This window comes from Chiloscyllium plagiosum, chromosome 5 (genome assembly GCF_004010195.1).
Source record: "Chiloscyllium plagiosum isolate BGI_BamShark_2017 chromosome 5, ASM401019v2, whole genome shotgun sequence".
In the NCBI taxonomy this organism is placed as follows: Eukaryota; Metazoa; Chordata; class Chondrichthyes; order Orectolobiformes; family Hemiscylliidae; genus Chiloscyllium; species Chiloscyllium plagiosum.
Genome location: NC_057714.1, coordinates 80,925,930 through 80,938,803, shown reverse-complemented (window position 1 = coordinate 80,938,803; position 12,874 = coordinate 80,925,930). Strand labels below are relative to the sequence as shown.

The following is a 12,874-nucleotide window of genomic DNA, read 5'->3' as shown; positions in this document are numbered from 1 at the left end:
CAATGGGCGGTGGGATTGTTTGTTTGGTGCGTACAGACCAGAGATGTCCCATTAACTGCTCCATGAGTTGGCACTCGGTCTCCCTAATTGTAGAGGAGACAACATCAAGAGCAACAAATTCAGTAAATGACGTGGGAGAATGTGCAGGACTGTGCTGGATTTGAAATTGTCCTTTCAGACCTTGGACGGAGGTAACGGGGGGGGGACAAGGAGGTGTGGATGCAAGACTTAGTTGTACTAATTTGCTGCTGTTATTTGTTGAATAGTTGGATTATCTGTTACCTTGATAGTGACTATTACAGTTATCTGTTTTTGTTTCAAAATATTGCAATTTCACCCGTTATGATTTGTGCAACTAAAGTGACAGTTTATGAAATTTGAATTGATCCATTAGTGGCCCAAAATGTATTGTTCAGTTTTAGTTTTTTGGGATGATTAGATAATCATTGTATCGAAGCATATGCAAGTGATTCTTGCTGCATGACAGTATTCATGAGCTCCAACCTTTTAATAAAATTGTCCCATCAGGTTGTTTCATCTTCTCACAGGTAAAGGAAACTTTTTCACAAAAGAAAGAAAAAGGAGTCACAGAGGTTATTTCCTCTGCTGAAGGGTATGCAAGTATTGCATGAAGTAGAGAAATGAACTGCCCTTGGAGGATTAATTTATCCTCCATATTCAAGCATATATAGTAACCAGTTTGGTTTGGCTTGTACTAGTTGGACCCACTAACAGCATCCATCCCTTGCAGCTCAAGTGACTTCTCAGTAAAGATGCTAGCTTAGGTTTATGTAGTGATATCCTGGCTGGTAAGCTGATCTTTGAAGGCACTTTAATATATTTTTCCCTTTAAGTCACACTTTTGTTTTAAGCACAGACCTGCTACAAGCCACAATCTTTTTTGTGCATGTTCATTTTGCAGGAAATTTAAATTCATCCTATTGTATTCTCTTGTGCTTTAGAAAATTATTACACTGTGCTAATTTGTAAGCATGTGGATAGTTTGGAAAGTAAACACAAGCAAAGTTTGTGACAGCACAGATGGTTTATCACATTGGGTTCTGGTTTAATTTTAAAAAGTTCAAATTGTTTTGAAGCAATATTTTTCTGTACACGTGTTGCTTGTGAAGCTGCATAACTTGTTCAATTTGAATTGTTTTTGAGATTGCACTACAAAGCTGAAACACTAACCTGCTTATGTTCAAACTATAAAATTTTAACTCAAGTTTGGCTACTATTACCATTTAAATTTGAGTTGCAATTGACATGCAACTAATTTTTTTTTCCATCTGTTTCAATCATGTACTTGTGATGTGAGCTAAATAAATTATACATTGGCAAAATAACATTGAGTAAATTATACAACAAGTGTGCAAAAGACATGGAGTTATGGAATTAAATAGAAGGTATGCATGTTAAAGATCCATTTTTCTGATTGGTTGTAACTGAATAAGATTCAACAGGTGAAGTGAATGCTCTCAAATTATGGAACTTCATTGGTTTCAATATTCCATGTAATGTTATTAATCATGGAAAGAGCTCAAGAAACTTGCTTTGCTTTAATTTCCTTAACTCCTCTTTCTAATTGACAGTAATATGACTTTGTAAATACAAAAATGTTTAATCCTAAATCAAGTTAAACCATGGCTGAACATAGAGATGCCAAGCCTATTGTTATTTTTCTTTTTAATTTATTCTATTCATTGTGTATATTTACGTTGCATGTTTTCTTTTGCCTAACATATGTTAGTATGGTAAAACTTTTGCTGTCAAAGAAGAAACCAGTCTCTCTCTCTCTCTCTCTCTCTCTCTCTCTCTCATTGGTTTTATTCACACTCTTCAGTATGTCTTAAGTGCAGACGCTATTATACAGAACAACCTTCCAAGGTGGAAACTAGATATTAAATTGGTACCCTGCTACTCATCAAGAAGTCATTGGATCGACAGGCATGCAGAACTGAATTCTACCAGATATCTGGGGATCGCTGGGAGGCAGAAAGGCTGCCAAAATGATGCAAGAACGTGTATAAATGGAAATTCATGGCAATTAAAAGATTGCAGCATCTTTGCATTTGCATGATTTTAATGGCACACCTTCTGGATTTCCAAGTTTTAATTGTACATGTGTATCATAATTATAGGAACTGTTTCACTACCATTACAACAGCAAAATCCAAGCTTGTGTAAAAGGTTAAGTAAATGTGAACAATCGAACCATGATGATGAGATTTAAGCTTTATAAAAGAGGATAGATGTGGACACGTAACATTTTAATGAATGGACTGATCTGTCTGGGTGTTTAATATGAGGTGTCCAAGCATGTTATGGTGAAAATTCACTCTCTGCCCCCAACTATCAATGCCACAACTCCATATCCCATCCATGAATTGGATAGGTTGTGGGCAAGTTAGAATCTCTTATTTTGTGATTGCAGCCCAGTTCAAACAAATGCACTCAAGATTTAGTGGTGGCTCATTTGTATACACATGTGTTCTAGTCTTCACTGTCAGAACTTTGCATGCAGGCACTTTTTGTAGCACTTAACATCCTTATCAGATGTGTGAGGATTTTTGTGCATTGAATTTTGCTAAGCTTAAGTTTAACATCTCCAGCATGAGTTTTCTGAAGCTCAGAAGTCTGAATTGTTGTTCAGATAGATATTTAAAGTTGTGATCCTGCCATCTAAATAAAATGCTCAGTTTTATTGAACAGCAAAAGTTTGGAAAATTCCTGTGATTTTCAGAATTTTGGAGTAGTCAGTATGGAAGGCAAATTGAATGTTTTTGATAATACATTGGAAGAGAAATACCCTCACTTTTGGAGCAGCAATTACAAGCTGTGATATGATCAGGTGCTCAGGAAGGAGGTACTCATTGCAGGGGATACTGCTTGCATTACAGGGTATAGCAACATACGCTGAGCTTCTGCAGTTCCTCTAGAATACCCAATCCGTTAGACCTGGTATCCACACATTATCAGTTGCGCTCAATTTAATTTTTTTTGGTTTCTTTTTGAGTGCTACCAGGGATTTATCATGGCATATGGGGGGCAGTTGAGGGCTGTTGGTCTGTGCTCAGTGGAGTTTAGAAGGATGAGAGAGGAAATTCCATTGACATTTTAGAGAATACTGAGAGGCCTGAATAAAGTGGACATGGAGAAGATGTTTCCACCAGCAGGCGAGACTAGGACTCAAGGGCACAGCCTCAAAGTGAAGGGATAACCCTTTAGAACTGAGATGAGAAGGAATTTCTTGAGCCAGAGAGAGGTGAATCTGTGGAACTCATTGCTGTAGAAGGTTGTGGAGACCAAGTCATTGAGTGTAGTTAAGACAGAGCTAGGTTTTTGATTAGTAAAGGGATCAGAGGTTACAGGGACAAGTCGGGAGATTGGGTTGAGAAACACAACAGCCATTGAATCGTGTAGCAGACTTAAAGTCATAGAGATGTACAGCATGGAAACAGACCCTTCCGTCCAACTCGTCCAGGCCGACCAGATATCCCAAACCAGTCTATTCCCACCTGCCTGCACCTGACCCAAGTCCCTCCAAACCCTTCCTATCCAAATTCCTATCCAGTTCCCTTTTAAATGTTGCAATTGTACAAGCCTTCACCACTTCCTCTGGCAGCTCATTCCATATACGTACCACCCTCTGCGTGAAAAAGTTGCCCCTTAGGTCTCTCTTATATCTTTCCCCTCTCACCCTAAACCTATGCTCTCTAGTTCTGGACTCCCACACCCAAGGGAAAAGACCTAATACTGCTCCAGTATCTTATGACAATAGGTGCAGGAATAGGCCATTCAGCCCTTCGAGCCTGCACCGCCATTCAATATAATCATGGCTGATCATTCCTAATCAGTATCCTGTTCCTGCCTTATCTCCATAACCCTTGATTCCACTATCTTTGAGAGCTCCTTCTTAAATGAATCCAGAGAGTGGCCTCCACTGCCCTCTGGGGCAGAGCATTCACACAGCCACCACTCTCTGGGTGAAGAAGTTTCTCCTCATCTCTGTCCTAAATGGTCTACCCCGTATTTTTAAGCTGTGTCCTCTGATTCGGCACTCACCCATCAGCGGAAACATGTTTCCTGCTGCCAGAGTGTCTAATCCTTTAATAATCTTGTGTCTCAATCAGATCCCCTCTCAGTCTTCGAAACTCAAGGGTATACAAGTCCAGTCGCTTCAGTCTTTCAGTGTATGGTAATCCTGCCATTCCAGGAATTGACCTCGTGAACCTATGCTGCACTCCCTCAATAGCCAGAATGTCTTTTCTCAAATTTGGAGACCAGAACTGCACACAGTACTCCAGGTGTGGTCTTACCAGGACCCTGTACAGCTGCAGAAGCACCTCTTTGCTTCTATACTCAATTCCTCTTGTTATGAAGGCCAGCATGCTATTAGCCTTCTTCACTACCTGCTGTACCAGAATGCTTGCCTTCATTGACTGGTGTACAAGAACACCCAGATCTCTCTGTACTGCCCCTTTACATAAATTGATTCCATTGAGGTAGTAGTCTGCCTTCCTGTTCTTGCCACCAAAGTGGATAACCATACATTTATCCAGATTAAACTGTATCTGCCATGCATCTGTCCACTCACCTAACCTGTCCAGGTCACCCTGTAATCTCCTAACATCCTCCTCACATTTCACCCTGCCACCCAGCTTTGTATCATCAGCAAATTTGCTGATGGTTGCACATAAATGCATTAGACACTTGCTGTAAGTTTTAAACTATATTTCAAGTCTCCTGTAATGAGTGGGGAACTCTGATTCACCTTTCTAGGTGAGAAACATCACCACAACCAGGTACAACCATAAGAAGAGGTTGAAGCAGCTATGGATCAGATTTCCTGGGAACTGTCGTGAGGGACTCATACTATGGTCATGTAGCATTCTAAACTTTTCATTCCAGGAATTAAACTTTAGGATTGTCCTTGGAAAATGACAGTCCAAAATATGCTCCCTTCCGATTGGTTCATAACACCTGTGAGGTGCCCTGCCACTGAGGCAAAGCAGTACCAAACAATCATCAACAGCATTGCAGAGCAAGCTGTTAGCTTGGTGCAGATGTGCTTCTAGGGTTACCCTTTAGTCCTCGCTAGTGAGGGTACCAAGAGTCATAGTGATTTGCCACATCGTTCAGAAGAAAGGATTGTAGTTCGTGAAATTTGAATAGGGTCATCAGTTATCTTCAGAAGAAGAGGAACATGAAAATAGGGAACCTGAGAGATCAGCTATGTACATTGCTACTGTGGATACCATATTACTGCAGAGGTTCACAAATAAAATCATATGACTTGTCCCATCACCAGCATAAACCCACCCTAATCGATTGCACTCAGCAGTCCTTTAGCCACACATTGTAGGCCTATGAATTCTCAGTGAGTTTTTAATTTTTTTTACCATGGGATGTGGGTTTTGGTGATTCTTTCACTCATTTTATATGAATACTGAGTAGATACTTGATGCAATATTTTGCAAGGTATAAAAATGGTGCAGTGAGATCATTTATATGAAATGGAACTTCAACAAAACATTGTCAAATTCCCAAGTGCATATCCTTGGTGAGTTATTAGTTTTCTCTTATACTTATCTCCTAAATTGTGTAACCCCTGTCGAGGTGAATGCCAGCTGCTCTCTTCTTCTTTCTGCTTTAACAACTGAAATTCTTAAGGACCTAGAACGTTCAGGTTTTGGAGCCACTGAGGGTCCTGAAAGATCACCAAATCTGAAGCAGTCGGTCAATGAGAGAACCAATTAAATATGGTCTTCGGTTGGGGTGAGAGATGGGGGCCATTTTGCATGTAGTCCCACTTCCATGACCCCATTTCTGTCATTAACATCCTCCAAGTCTAGTGATAGTGCATCCTGCTGTAATGTAGCTTAATGGTTGTAAGGCTATGAATAATGTATCTATAATCCTGTTTAAGAGGACCGGTTTTTGACATCCAAATTCTGCACAAACCTGCAATAGCCTGCATGGATTTATTTGAGGACTGTGACTTAAGCTCCATGGGTATAGATTCTATGATAACTGAGGTCCAGAAAGTCAAAAAAAAAAGTATAAATTAGTTGTAGCGAAAACCACTGCCTTGATAAGGTTCTGTATACTCATTGTTCAGTCATTGATATAGTCACCATACGTGTGTTTAAGATTTATGTAGTTCTGACACCGCCTGTGAACTGGTTGGAGGGATCTGGTTGTCATTTCTGATCTGTTCTTGATACAAGATAGGGTGACCAATCAGAAATGACAACCAAACTCCTATGACCAATGAGAGTCATGGTAGCACACCAACCCTGCTGCACTGTGCCAACTACTCAAGAAGAATGAAAGACGTCATACCCACAACATGCAGGACCAACATAATATAAAATCCTACGTAATGACTGCAATAAACATTACATTGGACAGAGAAAACTAGCTTTCCGAATACATGAACAGAGCAGCAAAACGGCATGACCAACTCTCCTTCATCTCAATGCATACAGATAAGGAAGGCCATCAATTTGACTGAGACAATGTAACCATCCTAGGACAAGCTAACCAGAAACATACACAGGAATTCTTAGAGGCCTGGTTTTCAACTCTGGATACCATCAATAAGTATATAGAAGTAGACACCATATACAAACCACTGCAGAAAAAAAACGGAAATAACAACACCCATCTTAATGGATGAGATCATATAAATATCAAGCGGAGTAGAACAACAGTGCTTCATGAAAGTTGCACTGATTATATTGTCTAGCATGGTGACAAAAAGTCTGCTTGACAACCCACCAGCTTGGCAAGCAAATCACCAGCCACATTAAGCACCCAGGCGAAAGTGATGGGCTGACGTTTTGAACTGTTTGGGAGTCCATGGGGTGTAGGACACCCACAGTGCTGATAGGAAAGGAATTCTAGGATCTTGACCTAGTGGTAGTGGAAGATTGGCGTTATCGTTCAAATTGGGATCGTGTGTAGCTTGGAGAGGATCTTGCAGTTGATTATGTTCCCGTGTTTCTACTGCTCTGTTGTTTCTAGGTAGAGGTCGTAGATTTGGAAGGTATCGTTGAAGGATGCTTTTGAGAAAGACAGTTTCAAAGACGTATGAAACACAAAAGAAAACGTCTCCTATCTGTCTTAAATGGGTCCCCTTAATTTTAATCCTGGCTCTAAATCTTGTCAGAAGAAGAAACATCATCTCCATGTCTCTTGTCAAGCCCCACAATCTTGTGTTTCAATCAAATCAAGTGACTCTTTTGAACTGATGGGCCAAGGAGTTGCAGATGTAGTTTAATCTAGATAAATGGGAGGTTCTACATTTTGGTAGGGCAAATCAGCATAGGACTTGTACATTTAATGGTAAGGTTCTGTTCAGTGTTACTGAACAAAGGGACCTTGAAGTACAGGTTCATAGTGCCTTGAAAGTGGAGTCACAGTTGGACAAGGTACTTGCCTTTATTGGTCAGTGTATTGAGTATAGGAGTTGGGAAGTCATGTTGCAGCTGTACAGGACATTGGTTAGGCTACTTTTGGAATATTGCATTCAATTTTGGCCTCCTTGCTATAGAAAAGACATTGTGAAACTTGAAAAGGTTTAGAAAAGATTAACCGGGGAATGTTGCCAGGGTTGGAGAGTTTGAGCCATAGTGAGATGCTGAATAGGCTGGGGCCATTTTGCCTGGCACGTTGGAGGCTGAGGGATGATCTTACAAAATCATGAAGGGCATGGATAGGGTGAATAGTCAAGGTCTTTTCCCCAGGGTTGTGAATTCCAAAGCTAGCGGGCATAAGTTTAGGGTGAGAAGGGAAAGATCTAAAAGGGTCCTAAGGGACAACTCTTTCATGCAGAAAGTGCTGCGTGTATAGAAAGAGCTGCCAGAGGAAGTGGTGGAGATTGGTACAATTACAACATTTAAAAGGCACATGGATGACTATATGAATAGGAAGGATTTAGAGCGATATGGGTCAAATGCTGGCAAACGGGACTAGATCCATATAGGATATCTGGTTGGCATGGATGAGTTGGATCGGAGGGTCTGTTTCCATGCTGTGCATCTCTATGGCTCTGTAACTTACTTTTCTACCTATCTTTGTGTTATCAGCAAATTTAGCAGCCTTGCCTTCCATCCCTTCAAGTTTATTTATATAAATTATGAAAGTTGAGGCCCCAGCACTGATCCCTGTAGCACAGTGCCAGCATTTGACCCATATCCCTCTAAATCCTTCCTATTCATATACCCATCCTGTGCCTTTTAAATGTTGCAATTGTACCAATCTCCACCACTTCCTCTGGCAGCTCAGTCCCTTAGGTCCCTTTTAGATCTTTCCCTTCCCACCCTAAACTTATGCCCGCTAGTTTTGGAATTCATAACCCTGGGGAAAAGACCTTGACTATTCACCCTATCCATGTCCCCCATGATTTTATACACTTTCGTTAGATCATCCCTCAGCCTCCAATGTTCCAGGCAAAATAGCCCCAGCCTATTCAACATCTCACTGTGGCTCAAACTCTCCAACCCTGGCAACATCCTGGTTAATCTTTTCTAAAACCTTTCTGGAACGAGCTGCCAGAGAAGGCAGGTACCATTATAATATTTAAAGGACATTTGGGCAGGAACATGAATCGGAAAGGTTTGGAGGGATAGGAGCTAAATACAGCCAAATGGGACTAGTTTAGTTTAGGAAACCTGGTTGGCATTAACGAGTTGGGCCGAAGGGCCTGGTTCTGTGCTGTATGTCTCTATGACTAAAATAGTATTGCTAACACTTTTTTTCAGAAAGGGAGACAAAGTAGAAAACTACTTTGATTAATTACTTTTCCTCAGTATTTACAGTAGGACAGGAGGACAGTTTGCCAGAAGCCCTAAGAAAAGTAAGTATTGGAAACAGGGAAAGAATAAAATTAATATAGATAAAATATTAATAATGAGGAAATCAATGTAATTCAAAGAACAGTACAGCATAGGAACTGGCCCTTCAGCCCACCAGCGCCAATTCATGATGTCTTTCTAAATTAATTCCACGGTATTCCACAGGCCAAGTGCTCCTGCCATTTCAAACCTTATCAGCTAAATCTACTACTTCAACTACAGACAATAATCCAGAAATTGATTACACAACATAATCCCCCAGTCACCAAACTCAGGTCTCTCACTCCCACTCTCCAATCCTAGCAGGCCACAACTACAAACAGTAGTTTCTCTCCAGACACTGCTCACTGTTTGCACACTTGGTTTCCTGAGCAGTCAAGCCACTTTGCTGTCGCCCCTCGACTCAGATCCATGTTCAATTTGACTGACCTCCATTCCTCAGGTATTTATCCTAATGCTGTTGCTGTTCACCCTAAAGTTTGCGCATCTTTGTTGTTGCTGCTGTCACTGTGTGGACTGACCTCGATCTAGGCCAACACTTCAGGTATTTATCCTATTTCTGCTGCCGTTGAACCCCTTTCCTTTTCTGTTGTTGCTGCTGCTGCTACTCAGACTAACAAGAGTGATAAATTCCCAATACATGACAGTTTCCTTCTGAGGATGTTAAAAGAAGTAGGGGAGCACAATGAAAATTATACTTAAGGCATCTTTCGTTTCCTAGATACAGGTGTCATCCCTCTGGATTGGAAAATTACATATGTCACTCTGCTTTAAGAAGGGCAAAAAAATGAAAACCAGGGAATTACAGATCAGTTAGCCTAACGTCTGTGGTAGGGAAATTGTTGCAGTCTATAATCGAAGGGGAGATAACTGAACTACTCAAACTTTCAGTTGATCAGGGAGTCAGCATGGATTCATGAAGGGTACGTAGAACATAGAACAATACAGTGCAGAACAGGCTCTTCAGGCCTCATTGTTGCACCGACCTCTGAACTATTCTCAGTTCATTCCCCTATGCTATCCCATCATAATCCATGTGCTTATCCAAAGACTGTTTAAATCTCCCTAATTGGCTGAGTTAATTATATTGGCAGGCAGGGCATTCCATGCCCTTACCACTGAGTAAAGATCCTGCCTCTGACATCCATTACTCTTCAATTTGTAGTTATGCCCCCTCATCCTAGGAAAGACTTTCATTGTCTACCCTATCTAATCCTCTGATCATCTTGTATGTCTCTTATCATATCCCCTCTTAGCCATCTTCTCTCCAATGAGAAAAGACGCAAGTCTCTCAACCTTTCCTCATAAGACCATCCCTCCAGACCAGGCAACATCCTGGTAAATCTCCTTTGCAATTTTTCCAGTGCTTCACATCCTTCCTGTAATGGGGCGACCAGAACTGTCCACAATATTCCAAGTGCAGCTGCACTAGCGTTTTGTATAGTTGCAGCATGACGTTACGGCCCCGGAACTCAATCGCTCTATCAATAAAACCCAACACACCGTATGCCTTCTTAACAGCACTTGCCTAATACACCTCATTGAATTTATTTTTGAAGAGTTGACTTATGGTAGTGGATAAGGGAATGTCCATGGACGTTGTTTATCAAATGTCTTTTGCAAGTCGATATAAAGTCCCTCAAGAGAGTTACTAAGGTAGAAGCTCACAGAACTCACAAATTACTGACATGGCTAGGAAATTGATTGAGTGGTAGGCAGAAGTTAGGGATAATGGGTAGGTGTGCAAATTGGCAGGATGTGACCAGTGGTGTCCCACAAGAATCTGTGTTAGGGTCTCAATTATTCATATTATTTATTAACGACGTGGATAATGGCATAGAAAAGCATCTATCCAAATTTGCTAATGACACAAAGTTAGACAGCATTGTATACAATGTAGATGATAGCATAAATATATAAGGGCATATTGATAGACCAGATAAATAGGTAAACTGTAGTTTATGGAGTACAATGTAAGCAAGTGAGAGATTATTCATTTGGACTGAAAAAGTATAGATCAGGGTACTTTCTTGATGCTACCAAGTTAAATAGTTGATGTCCAAACAGACTTTGGGGGCTTAGATCTTCAAAATGCCATGAACAGCTACAGAAAGTAATGTTCATGGAAAGCTGGCCTTTATATCTTGAGTGTGCAGATGTTACACTGCAGTTATCAAAAACACTGGTTAGATCTTTCTTGGTGTAGTGAGAGCAGACCTGAGCACTACACTTTAGGAAGAATGGAGGCTCCATCTACCACTCCCTGAGAAAAGGAACAGGAAGTGACTTCACCACAGGAAATGACATCACCAACCCAAAGAAACCCAAACTTATAAATAGAAAGCAGGAATTTTCAGCATTGCTTCGTGTGAGGTCCACTGAAGATGTTACCTAGTAAGGTAACGAAACGTCTGAAAATGAACCTTTCAGCTCAGCGAGCAAACCTACATCCAGAATATATTGGAATTGGAGAGAGTACAACATAGGTTTCCAAGACTGATACGGGGATTTGACAGGGTTTAAATTATGAGGAGGGATTAAAAAATCAAGCCTGTTTTCTCCAGAATTTATAAGGTTGTGGTGTTCTGATCAAAGTCTTCATGAAAAATAACAGGAAAAGACAGAAGAAATAATTAAAAACTATTCCACTGATTGAAGAGACCACTCAGGAAAGACGTTAGGAAGCACTTCTACACAAAGGGTAGATGTTGTTTGGAACTCTCCTCCATAAACCGCAACGGATGCTGGATCAGTTGTTAATTTTAAATTTGAGGTAGATAAGCTTTTGTTAAGCAAAAGTCTTTTAATCTATTTGGGCCAGAGACCAAAACTGCGCACACTATTTGAAATGTGGTCAAACTAAAGTTTTATACACCTGCAACATGACTTGCCAAGTTTTATACTGAATGTCCTGACTGAAGGAAAGTATGCCATTTGCCTTCTTTATCACCTTATCTAGTTGTGTTGCCATTTTCAGGGAGCTATAGACTTGCAGGCTAAGATTCCTCTGTATATGCTACTGAGGGTACGCCGATTTACAGTACATTTTCCTCTTGCATTTGACCTTGCAAAATGCTTCACCTCTCACTTGTCTGAATTAAATTCTATGCTGTTTCTCCATCCAACTTTCTAACTGATAGATATCCTGCTACATCCTTTGACAACCTTCGTTATCCACAATGCCATCGATTTTCGTATTGTCTGCAAACTTCCCAATCAGACCAACTATATTTTCATCCAAGTCAGTTATATACATTAAAAACAGCAGAGGTCCCAGCACTGATCTTTGATATTAGTAGTATATTGGCTGGCTAACAGAAAAAAAACAGTACACATAAATGGGTCTTTTACAAAATGCCATGTACAGAGGAACCTCGATTATCTGAAGGATACGGGCAAGGGGTATATCATTCGGTTAATCGAATGCTGCAAAGCATAGTTTAGGCAAGCATTGGAACCTTGCGATCTTGCCGGATAATCTGAAATTTGGATAATCGAATACTGGATAATCAAAGTTCATGTGTACACATCACCCTCTGTGTGAAAAGGTTGCTCCTCAGGTCCCTTTTAAAATCTTTCCCCTCCTACCTTAAATATTCCCTATAGTATTTAACTTCCCTACCTTGGTGAAAAGACCTTTGCTATTCACCTTATCTATGTCCCTCATGATTTTGCAAACTTTTTATAAGGTCACCTCTCAGCCTAATCTCCAGGGAATAAAGTTCCAGCCTCTCCTTGTAACTCAAACCCTCCAGTATCAGTAACGTCATTGTAAATCTTTTTTGCACCCTTTCCACTTTAATAGCGATCTTGCTATATTAGGTCAATCAGAATTGTATGTAGTAATCCAAATGTGGCTTCACCAGAGTCTTGTACAGCTATAACATGACTTTGCAACTCCTGTACTCATTGCTGTAACCAATGAAGGCAAGCATGCAAAACGCTGCCTTCACCAACCTGTCTACCTGTGATGCCACTTTCAAGGAACAATGTACCTGCACCCCAGGTCTGTC

At 40.6% G+C, this 12,874-nt stretch overlaps 1 protein-coding gene across 3 annotated transcripts in view; it reads left to right on the top strand.

The window, feature by feature from the left end:
- The window catches only part of LOC122550041 (rho GTPase-activating protein 21-like), a 253,474-nt gene that overhangs the window by 122,409 nt on the left and 118,191 nt on the right, over positions 1-12,874 (top strand). The window contains exon 1 of one of the 3 annotated variants that reach the window (XM_043690472.1): positions 549-613. The exons of the other annotated variants lie outside the window; for them this stretch is intronic. The gene's annotated coding sequence lies outside the window, so the exon portion shown is untranslated. Of the gene's footprint in view, positions 1-548; positions 614-12,874 lie in introns of those variants that run through there. 3 annotated transcript variants of the gene reach the window in all.